At 40.8% G+C, this 15,983-nt stretch overlaps 1 pseudogene; it reads left to right on the top strand.

Moving 5' to 3' along the window:
• Positions 1-12,886, top strand: part of LOC131503659 (mitochondrial carrier homolog 2-like) — a 57,167-nt pseudogene extending 44,281 nt beyond the window's left edge.
• Positions 12,887-15,983: the final 3,097 nt, after the last annotated feature.

The raw sequence follows: 15,983 nt of genomic DNA, 5'->3' as shown, positions 1-15,983 counted from the left end.
CCAGAGTTTACATTTGCCCTCTACCTTGATTGTGCAGACAGGAGCAGAGTACCAGGCACCATAGCTGGCCTGCCACCTCAGCAGGGCCCCAGGCCCCTAGCCCACACCAACCCCAAATGCCCTACGGCACAGGAAAAAAAAAAGGTGTAGTCTAAAAGAACAACTAGAACACAGAAGAACTAACATTAGAGCCCTGCCAAATGGTAAGGGAGCTGCTGGAACTCTCTCTGGGTCAGACAGGCTTGCAGGTGCATGGTTTACATTCCCCTTCCACTTTGAGATGGGAACAGGATTCTGGATATCATAGTCAGTCTACCATCTCAGTGGGACCCAGGTCCCTAGCTCACATCCGTCCCAGCTGTACCACCAAGGCAGCCCCAGCTTACTGAGACACCCCTGGTCAGCTCTCACTATAGCTCTAGCCATCTCACCAACATGACATGCATGCAGAATACCCCGAACACTTCAGGCCGACACCACTTCAGCTCCAGATGACTGGCTAGAGCACCCGCAGAACAGAGCACCTCAGGACCCCATGGCCCGCACCTGCCTCAGCTCTATCTGTCTTGCCACAGCACCCCCTGCGCAGAGTGCTTCAGGATCCCTGGTCCACAGCCCACCTTAGCTCCAGACTCTTTCCACTAAGGTGCCCCTGCATGGAGCATCTGGCTTACACATGCCTCAGCTTCAGCTGCCCTGCCAGGTCTCCCCTGCATGGAGCACCCTGAAATACCTGAGCTTCCATCCACTTCAGCGTCAGCTGTCATCCCAGGGTGCCCTCAATATAGACATCCCTGGCCTGTGCCCACTTCAGCACCAGCCATCCCACCAGGGCAGCCCCAGCACAGAGTGTCCCAGGACCCCCTGTCCATGCCAGCCACAGCTCCAGGCAGCCAGACAAAGTCACCAGGCACACATAGTTTACATAGGGTACAACCATACACAGAATCATTTCTTCAAGTTTAGGAGCAGTAGCTGTCCTATTCATAGAAACAAACACAGAAAGTCAAGCAAGATGAGGAGACAGAGGAATATGCTCCAAATAAAAAAAACAAGACAAAAGCTCAGAAAAAGAACTAAATGAAACAGTGATAAGCAATCTACCTGATAAAGAGTTCAAAGTAATGGTCATGAAGGTGCTCTTCAGACTAGAGAGAAAAGTGGGTGAAGTCAGTGAGAACTTCAACAAAGAGAAAATACAAGAAAGAACCAATTAGAGTTGAAGGATACAATAACTGAAATGAAAAAAAATACATTAGAGGTAATCAATAGCAGGTTAGAGGATGCAGAAGAACAGACCAGCAATCTGGAAGATAGGGTAATGGAAAGCACCCAGGCTGAACAGCAAAAAGAAAAAGAATTAAAAAAAAAAAAAAAAGTAAGGATAGGTTAAGGGATGTCTTAGACAACAGCAGTGAACAAATACTTGCATTGTAGGGGATCCCAAAAGGAGAAGAGCGTAAGGGGACAGAAAAATTATTTGAAGAAATAATACTTGAAAACTTCCATAATCTGGGGACGGAAGTAGACATCCAGGTTCAGGAAGCACAGAGAGCTCCAAACAAGATAAACCCAAGGAGGTCCACACCATGACTTGTAATAATTAAAATGTCAAAGATTCAAGATAAAAATGCTGATTCCTTACCCAGAACTATAAAATTAAAAGGTCTGAGTAGGCATGAAAATCTGCATTACAACAAGCCCTCTGTGTTGCTCTATGCTTACCATAGTTTTTAAAGAGCTATTTGATATTAGAATGATGGATTTTAAATTCCTTAAGGTTGCTTGATGCATGTAAGAATTTATAATGAAGTGTGTGTATATATGGTGGGGATGGGGAGTGATGGATGGGGTAGGAGTGCTGAAGTTTGACAGACCTGGTAATCTGGGAATTGGTTATGAAAATGACAGTTTTCTTGAGGCTGGAGAGTGTGGCATTCAGATGGGATGACAGAGAAAAGGTATGTGAACAGGCACTGGTAACTGAGTTGTCTTATGTGTATGAGTAGTGCTTGTTGGCTATGTTTCACTGCATAAGTCCCTCTGTGAAATAAACCCTGTTATGGTGATTGTTTTCAAAAACTATTGTGAGAAATAAACCAGAGAGACAAACATATAATGAAAAACATGTATTTACATTTGACCAATTCCTAAAAGATGAAAGTTGATACTTTTTGGAGTATGGTATCATTTTAAAGCCCAAATATCACATGAGTCATTGTTTTCGATAACTTTTATCACTACCAATCACTCTCAAACAAAATATATAACTTTAACTTAACAAGCTATAACTATCAGGTTAAACAAATTTAATAAACTAGCAGTTTATCTAATTTCTTAAATTTGTTAGCTCCAGTACCTATTAGTCTTAGAACTTCTCTCTTCAGAAAGATAAACAAGCTTTAAATATAGACAATATATAGTGAAAGCTTTCCACTCTATAAAAATTTGCCACCAATTGTAAGCTTATCTATAAAGAGAATAGTTATGAGGGAAAAAAAGAAAAAGAAGAAATGTGGCTGTCACCCTCAAAAATTTATTCATGCCCTTTGTGGTTCCCTCCCTCTCATCCCTCTTCACCCTCCACTTGGTTCCAGGTGACCACTGAATCTGCTTTAGTTATTGTAGATTAGCTTGCATTTCTAGAATTTTATATAAATGGAATCATATGGTACGTATGTACTCTTGTTTTCATCTGACTTCTCTCACTCAGCATATTATTTTAAGATTTATGCATGCCATAGTGTTTGTAAATAGTTCACCCATTTTTATGGTGGAGTTGTATTCCATTTGTGTGACCATACATTTATGTTAATCCATTCACCTATTGATGGACATGTTAATTGTTTCCAGTTTTTGGCTATTACAAGTTAAGCTGCATTAAAACACACACACACACACATAAAACATGTTACTAGTTTCTAAGATGAGAGGAGGAATTCTGAGTAGCAAAAGAGCCAGACAAAGACTGGCCACCAAGGTAAAATTACACATTTTAGTTTTCTAAACAAGTAACTTTTTTGTCTTTAACGTGTTATGGAAACTAACAATTTCTGAGACATCATACTTGTGATTTGAGGAAACTGCCAATCCTCTGCTCAGTTGGGTCCCTTTTGATTAGAAATTGTGAAAATTCATCATTTTTCTTCCAAAAGAGGTATTCTATTCTTATGTGAGGGTATCTAACCAAAACCAACAACCAAATATCAGGCCGTAGAATTTTTTTTTTTAATTTTTTTTTTAACGTTTATTTATTTTTGAGACAGAGAGAGACAGAGCATGAACAGGGGAGGGTCAGTGAGAGGGAGACACAGAATCTGAAACAGGCTCCAGGCTCTGAGCTGTCAGCACAGAGCCCGACGCGAGGCTCGAACTCACGGACCGTGAGATCATGACCTGAGCTGAAGTCCGACACTTAACCAACCAAGCCACTCAGGCGCCCCAGGCCGTAGAATTTAAAGAGAAGTGTGTTAGTAGGAGCTGTTTTCACATCATCTAATAACATACTGGGGTGGGGGACTGGAATAAAATGTGTTAAAATGGATTCAATTTGACCAAATTACAGCTTTTGAAAGAACTTCTTTTTAGCACAGGGCTTCTTTGTTGTTTTTAGAGGAATTTATTGAAATAAAAATATTATAAAAATACATGCTTGTTGTAAAATGAATCCAAACAATCCATAAATAAAGAAGTAAATATGAAAGCCTCATCATGTAAGCAAGTTGGCCTATACCCTTATAAACTTTTCAGAATACATACATAATTATATATATATTTTTTTCTACATATGACTTGTCCAACTTCCACCATCTCATTTCCTCTAAAAATAACAACCTATAGCAATTAAAAATTACATTTAAAAAGGTTACATTTCTACAGGACACCCACAGGTATCACATTTCACATTTGTTACATTCTGACCCTTACTCTGATGGTAGAAATGGGCAGGGTAGGATTATTGGTGCCATTTTATAGGCAATATTATTCACGCAAAGTCTCAAGGCTACTTGTGTTGAAGAAGTTGTGACTTGAGTCCTCCATACCAAAAAACATGTTTCTTTACTACATCACACTGTTCCCCACAGTGGGATTTCCACATCTGAGTCTTCTCAGCCTCAGCTAAAGTGTTCTACAGTGTACATCAGATCAAAACCTGAATTAGGATATAATTTTGAACATCACCATGTAGTTGCCTACTAGTTTTCTTTAGATAGGAAAAGAGTGGCCTTCCAAACTTAATCTACCAAGTATCTGGATTATATCTTGAAGTGATGACAATGGAGGGTATGATGAAAATTCTACAGGACTCCACACTGGTGTTTCTATATATAACCTAACTTTATACATAAATATTTCTGGCAATGGGCACATTCACTACTGAACAATATGCTGGTAAAACAAAACAAAACAAAATAAGACAAAACAACACAGTGGGCCCAAGGAAGAGTCACTTATGCTAAACTCCACAACACCAATCTGAGACTTAACCATAGTTTCTGCTGTCCCAGAAATGGATTCTTAAATCATTCAATCAGGAATCGCCTGATAGAGCCCCACCCCCTAAAGGAAAGTAACCTTGCAATAACCAACCCACTTTTTTGCCTAGTAAAAAAAGAGCTGCTCCCTTCCGCCTATCAAAGTCTATCATTTTTTAAGTTTATTTTTATTTTGAGAGAGAGAGAGAGAGAGAATCCCAAGCAGGTCTGCACTATCAGCTCAGAGCCCAATGCAAGACTCGAACTCATGAACCACGAGATCATTAAAATTCTACCATTTTGTACAGCTCCATGGAGCCCTATTCGGTCTGCTAGTTTGGATGCTGCTTGATTTGAGTTTATTTTTGCCCAAATAAACTCTTAAAATTTTTACATATGCCTATGTTTATCTTTTAACAGTTCTAGTGAAGGGAAATCGGTAGAAGAGATGCAAAAGGTAATACAGAGGAAAAAGCGCTACTATATTTCATTTCTGAGAAACACTTTTCCCCACATCTTACTACTTAGAAATAGGCATTCATCTTACAAATCCATGGATCTTTGATTTGGTGAAGAACACTAAACAGAGACTCATTAAAACTGGACTCTTGTCTAAATTCTGATAGTTCCCCATTTGGGGAGGGCCATTTAATCCCCCAGTATTGTGAACAAGACATGACATACGTAATGCTCACTGCAGGCTATGCAGGAATTGCTCTTAATAATAACTAACATTTATGGAGGGTTTGCCCTGTTCCAGTTACCGTTCTTAGCACATTGAGAGGATTTTCTCATTTTAATCCTCATAGCAAACCTCTTAGGAAACTCCTATAAATATCCCAGTTTTATAGATGAGCAAAGTGAGATTTAAAAGGTTCGAATGAATGTAGCTATAGGTGAAAACTGGTAAGTGGCAGAGCTGGGAGTTGAAGAAGGAAGTACAAGGCCAGAGGCTCCCCCACTAACCCCAATACTATTGACCTACTTGCTAGCTATGATTTCACCTCATCGCCTTTTTATTTTCCTTCTTCCTGTTCCATTCCTCCACAGGTTTACTGCTGATCCTGATTTATTATAGACTCAGATGCCTTTAGGATTATACACGTAGAAAGAACTGGTAAAGTATGATCAGTGTTAGGGATGGTAAACAATATGATTCTCAGCCTGGGTATGTGTACACACACACACACACACACACACGTTAAACAACACATCAAATTAAACCGAAAACCAAACCAAATAGCTGTGGACTAGCTTTTTAAAAAGTAATACAAATTAAATTTATTAGGGATCCTTGGAATGTCCAAAAAAATGTGTTGATTTCAGCTACCAGTATGGGAACTTTGATTAAGTCTCCAAGTAATCATATCTATTCCAGATAGATTATAGCAACACCTGCAAAAACTTCAGTAAACCTAAGGAAAGAAGGTGACTCGAATGGATCTATAAGTCCCTAAAGAGGAGGTCTCCAAAATGACATTTTTATTGAGCACGTCCTATCAAATAACAGGTACTTTTGTTTCATGCATCTTCTCCTTAAACCATTTCTAAGAAGGAGGACTAGAGGGTCTTGTTTTTTTGGTTACCCAATTAAGGCTCTAGGGAGTGAATAACTTGCCCAAGACTTTCAAAGCCTCAGCTTTTCCTGTACACTCACGGGGTCAGAGATGGATGTATCATTAAGCCAATGAAGACCCTCAGTTCTTTCCAAAGCCCTGAATCTGTTTTTATTCATAGTTTTATGTTCTCTTTCTTTAAAAGAGCCCAAACTGTTTAAACATTATGGTCCCTCAAAACACAGATCCATGCTGTAGGGAGGGGAGTCAAAAGGCTGTGCTAACAGCTATCTTGAACGAGTCGCCCTCTGATTCCAGCTCCCTCCCAGTTGAAGAGAAAGCCACAAACCGCACAATCTCTGGCCCATCCCAGAACTGTGGGAATTTATACATCCTGTACTTCTCCTGAGAGAAGCATCTAGCTCTCTGCTATTCACCATGCAGAGACACTTGGAGGACAATGTTGACTATATTTTTGCAGCCTTGGTTTTTCTATTAATTGCCAAGTTGCCCCTAGCCTGCAGGAAATGAGATGCCAAAAGGAAGGGGAGTGGATCCCTTCCAGACCTCTACAACTCTCAGATTATACTAAACCAGTAGCAAAAACCCTCTTTAGCATTTGAAAGGGAAGGCAATTGTATTGCTAAGCCTCACTCTACCGCCTCCAGACTTTTCTCAGCCAGAGAACAAAGGGAAAAAAGCAAACACCACTTCACACTCTTATTCATTGGAGGTTAAAAGAGACCTCCCACTATACAAAAGTCCTTCTAAAGGTCAGTTTGGGAGTGTATTGAGGAGGGCACTGGCTGGGGAACAAAATGTTTACCATCACTCTCAGGCGGCTGCTTCTGTTTTTCTTTCAGCACGTGCACGGGGTACATCTGTCAGAATTGGACGTTTTCATCCCCAGTTAGCTTGCTGGTGGTCAAATTATGCTTCCTTGGCCCTCCTCAGTCTTTTGCAGATTCTTAATTCCAGTTGAACTAAGAAAGCAGGGCCACCGCGGGCCAGGACAACTCCCTGGGGACTGTTATTCATTCATATTCATTGAGTCAACAACTACTCATTGAGTACGGAACATGTGTCAAGCACTGTTCTAGGTGCCAGAAGGATGTAACAACACTAGAGCTGATGCAGTTGTCTTAGAGCTTCCATTCAATGGGGAAAGCCTGACATTAAACAATAAAACATGCACACCATTTTTTTTTAACTACAACTGTGATAAATATCTGAAGGAGCACAGTGTGCAAAAAGAGAGGTTAACATGAGAGTGGCTGACCTCCCAAAGCCTGTAAGAGAGGGGGACTTCTTTGAGGAAGTGAGTGGGAGTTAGCTATGTGCCAGAGAAAGTTGTGATCATGCTGGGTATTGTAGGCAAAAAGTCCCTGACTTGGGAAAAAGATGGCTGGGCACAGAAATTGGAAGACTAATGTGGCTAGAGCCCAGAGGGCAAGCCAGAATGCAGCTGGAGATTGGTCAGGAGGAGAACTTCTATAAGGTGTCTATTCTGTAGGCTTTTGCCTTCTGTCTCCAAGGCAACAGTGAGGAGGGGGATCTTGGGGGGCGGGGAGGGTTAGTTACAGGATTTAATAAGGGAAGTGACTTATGAAGTTTGTAGTGTCAAGAAAGAGTTTTAGGGGCAAGACACTGATCCAGGGAAACCAGTTAATAAGCTATAGCAAAAGTCAACATGAAAAGTTCTCAAATTTTAATTAATTGCCTGGGAATCCTGTTACAATGCAGATTCTGATCCAGGAGTGATCTGGGGTGGGGCCTAAGATTTGCATTTATAACCCAGGTGCACAGGTGCTGGTCTGGAGATATACCACAAAGTTTCTACTAGCAGTTTTATTATTTTAAAGTTTATTTATTTATTTTGAGAGAGGTATAGAGCTCTCAAGAGTGGAGGAGGGGCAGAGAGAGAGAGAGAGAGAATACCAAGCAGGCTCCGTGCTGTCAGTGCAGAGCTGGATGTGGGGCTCTTCTCATGCCAGTAAGATCATGACTTGAGCCTGTACCAAGAGCCAGATGCTCAACAAACTGAGCCACCCAGGCGCCTCTCTACTAGCAGTTTTAGATTAAGGTGTTTGCAGTACAGGTGAAGAAAAGCAAACAAACTTGAGAGCTATTGTGTGGGAAGTGAAACAGGTCTCTGACTTGGGTGACTCTAGTGGAAGGGAATTGTATTCTTGGAGATGGACTGTACCAGAAAAGAAAGAGCAAGTCTGGGTAGCAGGTGAAAAGCTCAGTTTTGGACATGTTGAGTTTGATATGTCTGAGGAATCTCTAAAGAGGCTATGTTACATATGAATATGAAGCTCAAGAAAGAAGAAGAAACTGGGGATACAAATTTAGGAGTTATCAATATGTAGATGGTATATGAAACCATGAAAATGGATGCTGTCAGCATAGGGAGAGGGTATACAGCAGGGGTCACAAACTCAATTTTGACCTGCTGGCCATCTGTTAGTCCTCTCTTAACTATTTTGGGAAGAGAAAAGTCCCAAGGTGAAGCAAGTATTTAACAACTGAGTGAGGAGGAGAAGCCAGTAAAAAAAATTGAGAAGAAATGTCAAAGATGAAAGAAAACCAAGTTGCTATCCAACAGCCAATGTCTTTCTTCTTTGCTGACAGAACAGATTTGAGACATGGAGATGGCTTGGTATTAAAAAGATAAATCCTCTCTGTAGTCCCTGTGGCTGAGTTGTGGTTGATCTAAACCAGGCATAATCTCATGCCACTCTGCCCGAAGATTGGACCAGTTGGACCAGTTGTGGGCTCTGACCAATGAGAAAAAATGGCAAAGGATGTAGTGAGTGGGGACTTCATGGAAGGCATTTTTCTTTCCTTTATTATAAAAAAAGAAAAAGAAGAACTTCATGCATGGTGCCACTGCGCATCCCCAACCCCCCTTTACTGTTATGAACTTAGACATGGTGTCAGAGCAATGTCAGGCATCCTAAGGCTGAGAGAAAATGAAATGGGGGTGATAACTCAACAGTAGAGGATAGCGAAATTAAAAACGAAAAGTGTCCATGTTGCCGATGACATAGCTGGGCTGCTTAGCTGCTCTGGAACCACCTCCTTCTACTGTTTTTGTTAAGTGATGATAGTTTTTGTTAAGTTTTTGTTAAGTTTTTGTTAAGCATGATAAATACTCATGCTACTTAAGCCACAGGTAGGGGATTCTGTCACTTGCAGCTGAATGTATTTCCAGGTGTTAATTAGTGCATGTTGTGTAGTGACATTGTGTTGTGTAGACCTGGAGTTAGATAGATGTGGTTCAGATAGATAGTGTTTAACTTTGGACATTTTGTGTGTTTCCTCATCTGCAAAATGGAGATAATAATAGTATCTATCCCAAGAACTCTCCTATACTGTTGATGGGAGTGTAAATTAGCAAAACTACTCTGTAATTTGGCAGGATTTACTAAAACTGAAAATGCATGAAGCCTAAAGCCCCACCATTCTCCTTCTAGGTAAATCTTAGAGAGACTCTTGCCCAATGCATTGAGGGACATATACAAGATTACTCATTGAAGCGTTTTTTGTAATAGGAAAGAATTAACAACAGGGAGAAATACATAGATATCTATCTATACATAGATTCTATCAGGGGGAAATATATAGATAAGCTATAGTATATCCATATGATAGTATACCATGGAGCAGTTTAAACAGATGAACTAGCTCTCTCTATATATATCAACATGGATGGGTCTCAGAAACATAATGCTGAATAAAAAAAGCAAATTGCAGAGTTAGACATGCAGTATGATCCATTTATATATATTTTAAAAGCAGACACTACACTACATATTTTTGTGGATCTGTAAGTCTATGGAGAATAGATTGGAACAACATATATTCGATACACTCAGGAATGAGGGATAAAGAAGATAGAAAAAATAGGGGTCATGTCTAGACAGATGATTATATCATGCCAGTAACGGGAAAGAATGACTGACTGAATCAATTCAATTCTGTGCATCTGCAGTTCAACCTTAGAAACAAAATAAAACAAAACAAAACATAATAGTATCGCTCTTCTAGGATTAAATGACATCATAGATCAGTGGCTCACAGTAAGGGCTTAACAAATGGTGGTCATCATCATTATTATTATGTTCACTTGCTGTCTCTGCCTTTTTGCTTTCTATAGGCTCTTTCTATTACAACAATCTTAGATGGGGAGTTTGGTTGGGTACTACACTCTGGGCCTAAATGTCCAATTCCCATTTATTGTTTGGAGGCCTATAACAGCAAAAGGCTTGGTTTCAGCCAGGTGTTGATGTGCATTAAGACTACTCTAATGGGTTAAAAAAAAAGTGCTATAAGGCCCACCCAATGGCAGCCCCAACCTACTGATGTCCCAAATAACCACAAAGAGGGGAACACCTTGCTCTTGTGACTCCTTGCATTTTGCATACATAGCTTGTTTAATCAGAACTAGATTGAGCAAAACAAGAAATTTACTGATACATGTGAAAATTGGAAATTTCAAGAAAAGAACTGGCTTCAACTTTTTCAACTGAATTGGAGGATTTCCACTGCCTTGTACCTACCTACATCTGTTATTTCCACGGCTGAGATTTCTGTTGCTTGCAGTGCTTACTTCCAGATACCTGTTTTGAACCAGTCCTGCAAACTACTGGAAGAAGCTCTGAATCATCTAGGTGGAAAAAGGAAGTTAGTGGAAGCATACCCAATGCTCACAGAATTAAAGGAAATGCTGAGAGCCATGTGTTGGGAAGAAAGGGAAGGAGGGAGCTATAGGGTCTCACTGAGGAATACATTCTCTTTCCTTAGTTGTGATATGGGAATAGTACAGCTCCACCTACCGAGAGTCCCTCTGTCATTCTCCCTGAAGAAAGAGTCTGGTGGATTAATTTGTGATGGGGCATCTTGTAATCGACTGTCCTATTAAGACTCCATAGAATTGTAAGGAGTAGCCACCCCAAAGACAAGCTGCTTCCAATACAAGGGGAAGGATGCTGGCTAGCAAAAATGACAAATGTCTACTACACTGTTAAATATAGTTTAGGAATTCCAAAGGTCATACATGGAAAGATAAGATATTACAACTTCATTATCTGCTTGTTTAATGACTTGGGGAACTAACTTCACAATTCATTTCTTTTCTCTCTTTCGTACTGGCAAAATGGGGTTCATGACACATACTCCTTTCTTAGGTCACCAGATGTAAGTCTCAATAAATTAATACTAACTCTGAGCTGGAAAGGGTCTCAGATCTCTTAAGGTATCGATTCTCAATCTTGCCGTGGCTGCGCATTAAAGTAACCTGGAACACTATTTTAGAATGCACACACCCAGAAAGCCTGATTTAATTGGTCTAGGAGGGAGAATTTGGGCATCAGTACCTTCCTTCCTTTCTTCCTTCCTTCCTTCCTTCCTTCCTTCCTTCCTTCCTTCCTTCCTTCCTTTTCTTTGTATTTCTTTTCTTTGTCTTTCTTTCTTTCTTTCTTTCTTTCTTTCTTTCCTTTGTCTGTCTTTCTTTCTTTCTTTCTTTCTTTCTTTCTTTCTTTCTTTTTCTTTCTTTCTCATCAGTATATTTAAAAAGTTCCCAGGTCAGACCTGGGAGTAACTCAGTTGCTTGGTGGTTCCATATGTCTGTCCATCTCCAGGTGCCATCATAGCAAATATGGTCTGTCAAGTGCTCCTGGGCTCCTGCCTCACTATCCTGTCCCAGTCTCTCATGCACTTGAAGGTGCTCATCCAGGTGGGATATAAGCCTCTTCTTCCAACAATAGAATGAAATATTTGGGGGCAGCAAGTATGTCAGTTTCCTGTCTGTTTTATCATGTTCAGCACATTGGGAGCATTGATGGGAAGCATGAGTTGTTCACAGACTCTAAGACTGTGTTCAGGAGTCCTTGGAACTGTGGTCTATGGTAAAGTTTTACAGGATTTAGGCCCTGGAAATGAACAGAAAGAAGTCACACCTTCCCTTGACCAAGTTATGAATGATACAACTCAGGAGAGATGACGGTTCGTTCTGCTGCTACCCTTATCATAAATCCCTTCCACATGACCAACTCTGAGATCTATGGTACAATTCATTGGCAGAGAATCCAAGTACTGTGGACTTTGTGACCCCATAGTAACCTTCTATTGTGAAGAGGGCATCCTAGGATTTTTTGTGGGTTTTATTCCTCAACTCCTAGGTGACATCATTTCCTTGTGGCTTTATAACTCACTGCTCTGTTACCTATGCACTAGACAGTGGGGTTTCTACCATGAACGAAATGAAGTTATTCCCAAGCTGTCATAGGACTTTTTACCAGTATGTTGAGCTACTCCTTTGTGCTTGTCTCTAATCTTGTGGCTGTCAACAACTGGGGGCTTTCTTGGATCCCCTCCTTACTCCCCAGTGTATATTTCTTGGATAGGTAGCTAGTACATGCTACAAAAAGAGGGAAATATGAGCTGATGAAATAGCTTGTCTTTCCAGAAGGTCCCTTTGGGAAGAGTTATTGTCGTGACTTGAGAATGTTAATTTGAAGCTGTGGGGCAGGGACAGTGATATTTCTATAGTTCCAGATGCAGAGAATTATGGGAGATAACGTTGATTTCCCTCCCATGAGTGGTATTCTTTTTTAAATAATTATTTAATCTTGGAAAATAAGAATAAAAAGTTCCCAGGTCATTCTAATATGCAGCCAAGGTTGAGAAGTCCTGGGATAGAATTAGAGATAGTTTGTTCTTATTCTACTGTCCTCCTATGGAAAGTCCCTCTGTATCTCTGAAAGGTGACTGTCAGCTTGTTTTAATTCCAGTGAGGAGAGGATCTTAGTCTGCTCAGGCTGTGATAATAAAACACTGTCGGCTGGTGGCTTAACAGAAGTTTATTTTCTCACAGGTCTGGGAACTGGGAAGTCCAAGATCAAGGTTCTAGCAGGGATCAGTTCCTGGTGAGAGCTCTCTTTCTGACTTGCAAATGGCTGCCTCTTTGCTGTCTCCCTTCCACGGAGAAAGGGGAACAAACTCTCTGATGCCTCTTCTTATAAGGACACTAATCCTATTGGATCAGGGCTCCACCCTTATAACCTCATTTAAGCTTAATTGCTTCAATAAAGGCTCTCTCTGCAAATACAGTCACATTGGGGTTTGAGGTTTCCACATATGAATCTGGGGTCGGGGGAAACACATTCAGTCCTTATCAATGAGGTCACAGCTAATTAGGTTGTAAGGTGACTCAAGTTGTTAGAAAGCTCTTCATATTAAGCACAAGCCTTTCTCTTCCTAAATTTTCCCTACCTCTTGGGTCTTAATTCTGCAGCAAGGGTTAAGAGAACTGGGAGGCATCTAAGACAAGAACAACTATTTTTGCATGCATTACTGTCTCTGGAGCCTCAGGAGAATATTGTGAGCAAGATATCATTATCTCCAGTTTATAGATCAGAAGACTGATACCAGAGAGGATGAGTCATCTGCCTAAATTCATAAAGCTGATTAGTGGCAAAATGAGAATTCACACCCAAGCCTTTCTCCTTCCTAAGCCCGTCTCTTTCCAGCACTGTGCTGAAGTGATTTCTATACAACAGCCCCTAGGATATATGAAGGTAAAGTTGACTGACTCCTGAGAACATGCCTTGTTTGTCCAAATGCTGCTTGTGCTATTGCTTGTTTTTGCTTTTCTATTTCTCCCTTTCTCCCCTTTATTTCATCCATCTATTACCTACTCTTCATTCTAGCTCTGATTTACTTCTTTCACCTCATAATCTTATTTTTCCTCAATGTCTTTCCTGGAATTCCTTTCATTTTACAAACTGTAGTATGGATCAAACTTTAGCATGTGTAGGAATCCTGCAGAAATATTCTGATACAGTAGGTGAAGTTGGGCCCAAAGGTGTGTACCATGGTTTGTCTATAATGTGTTTACAATTTTTTTATACCCGCTCTCCTTCCCCACCCCCATTTTTTTGCAACAGCCTTTCTCTTTCTTTTTTTAGGAAATGATTTTAGCCCACTCTGTGTGATTCTGGTGAGTCTGTCAGTCATGTGGTCCCACGTAATCTACCATAGGAATCGACACAGGAGTTAGAACAGCATGTCAGAATGTGTACACCATTTCTCTGGACACAGTTATTGGTCTGCTTGTCACTTAGCACCTGATCCATGAAGAGCCAATCAGAATCTTTTCTCAGGATTGCCATGTATGCAGGGAGAAAAAGAGTTCTTTTCCTTGATGTTGCTGACTGTTAGTGATGCTGATGGCCATCTTTGTTCTCACACAGATAGAGTCTACCTGGGAGTGAAGTGAACACAAAGGGAAGGAGAACGTGAAGGTGAAGAGTGAGAGGGACCAGTCTTGATGGCACTGCATCTAGATTTGCTGAAGGCTGTTTCTCCCTTAGGTTGCCCATTCCCTTGAGTCAATAAATACTGTTTGGTTTAAGCTTGTTACAGTTGGGTTTTACCTTCTTGCAACCACACTTAAGCTATAAAACATGTCCATTTTAGGCGTGCCTGGGTGGGTCAGTCAGTTAAGCATCTGACTTCAGCTCAGGTCATGATCTCATAGCTTGGGTGTTCCAGCCGTGCATCAGGCTCTCTTCTCTCAGTGCAGAGCCTGATTTGGATCCTCTGTCTTCCTATCTATGTGTGTTTGTGTCTCTCTCTACACTCCCCCACCCCCACTGCTTGCATTCTCTCTCTCTCTCTCTCTCTCTCTCTCTCAAAAATAAACATTTTTTTAAATGTCCATTTTATCCAACACTGCAATCAATACCTGCTCACAAAATAGGCACAGAGAGATTTCTCACTGTACATTTACTTTCCTGGGTCTCCAAATTGGCTGAAATACCACAACTCTTGCTGGAAATTCATGCAGAAACTGCTTTGGAATCTGTCTTTGATTCCTGGGCTTCAGCAGATACCAAGATGGGAATAGTGGTTAAGAATTCAGGCTTCAGGTTGGGCAGAAGTGGGTTCAAATTATGGCTTTACAACTTGCTACTAAGCTGCAAATTCTCTGAGGCTCAATTTTTTTTTTCCCATTTGTAAAATGAGGGTAATATTATTTATGAAGCAATTATCACTTTGGTCTGATCCATTCCTCCTGCTCACTCTTTTTTCCCCCTATAACTGAACATGTACCTCTGGCCCATAGTGGGCATTGTCTCAGGGAGGGCCATCAATAGTACCTTTGTTCCAGCGGAGTCAAATTAAACTCTGCTTGGAATTCAAATTGTCAGTGAAAACCCACAGAAGTAGAAGGCAGTGTAGGTAGAGTCATCTGATGATAGGGCCACAGACGGAGAAGAGAACCGAGAGCTGCGGCTGAGTGCCTCAGAGTGTTGTCCTTTCTGTCTTTCCTAACCCTGTTTGTGCAGCTCTTCTGATTCACGAGCCAGTCCAGAGGCCTACTCATAAATCTGTTTTTGGTTATGTGGGATCCAACTAAAGAGCCTTAATGAATCACTGCACCTCAAAAGGTAGCTCTGAGGAGCAACTGGGTGGCTTAGTTGGTTAAGTGTCCACCTCTTGATTTCGGATCAGGTCATGATCTCATGGTTCATGAGATCGAGCCCCGGGTAGGGCTCCATGCTGACAGTACAGAGCCTGTTTGGGACTCTTTCTTTCCCTCTCTCTCTGCCTCTCCCTTGCTTGCATGCGCACACATACACTCTCTCAAAATAAATAAACTCAAAAAATAAAGTTAGCTCTGAGAATTAAATAAAATAATACATGTGAGGTAATTCACTCAGTACTGGGGATATAATAAATGTTTAATAAATGTTTACTAGTATTCCAGCTTGACTTCCTGACCAGTGAATCCTACATGGTTAAATAAGTAAATCCCTGCTTATTACCCAGAAGTCAGCTATGTGGAGTTTCCCATGTGAGAAGAAGTTTGACTCTGAACTGGAGACTATATATCAGTGTCTACTCTTATACCTTTGGGTAGGGTAAGAATTAGATGGAAAGA

The sequence above is a fragment of the Neofelis nebulosa genome, chromosome 2 (assembly GCF_028018385.1).
Source record: "Neofelis nebulosa isolate mNeoNeb1 chromosome 2, mNeoNeb1.pri, whole genome shotgun sequence".
NCBI classification, from domain to species: domain Eukaryota; kingdom Metazoa; phylum Chordata; class Mammalia; order Carnivora; family Felidae; genus Neofelis; species Neofelis nebulosa.
The sequence above is the reverse complement of the archived record's forward strand: the minus strand, read 5'-3'. Positions and strand labels throughout refer to the sequence as shown.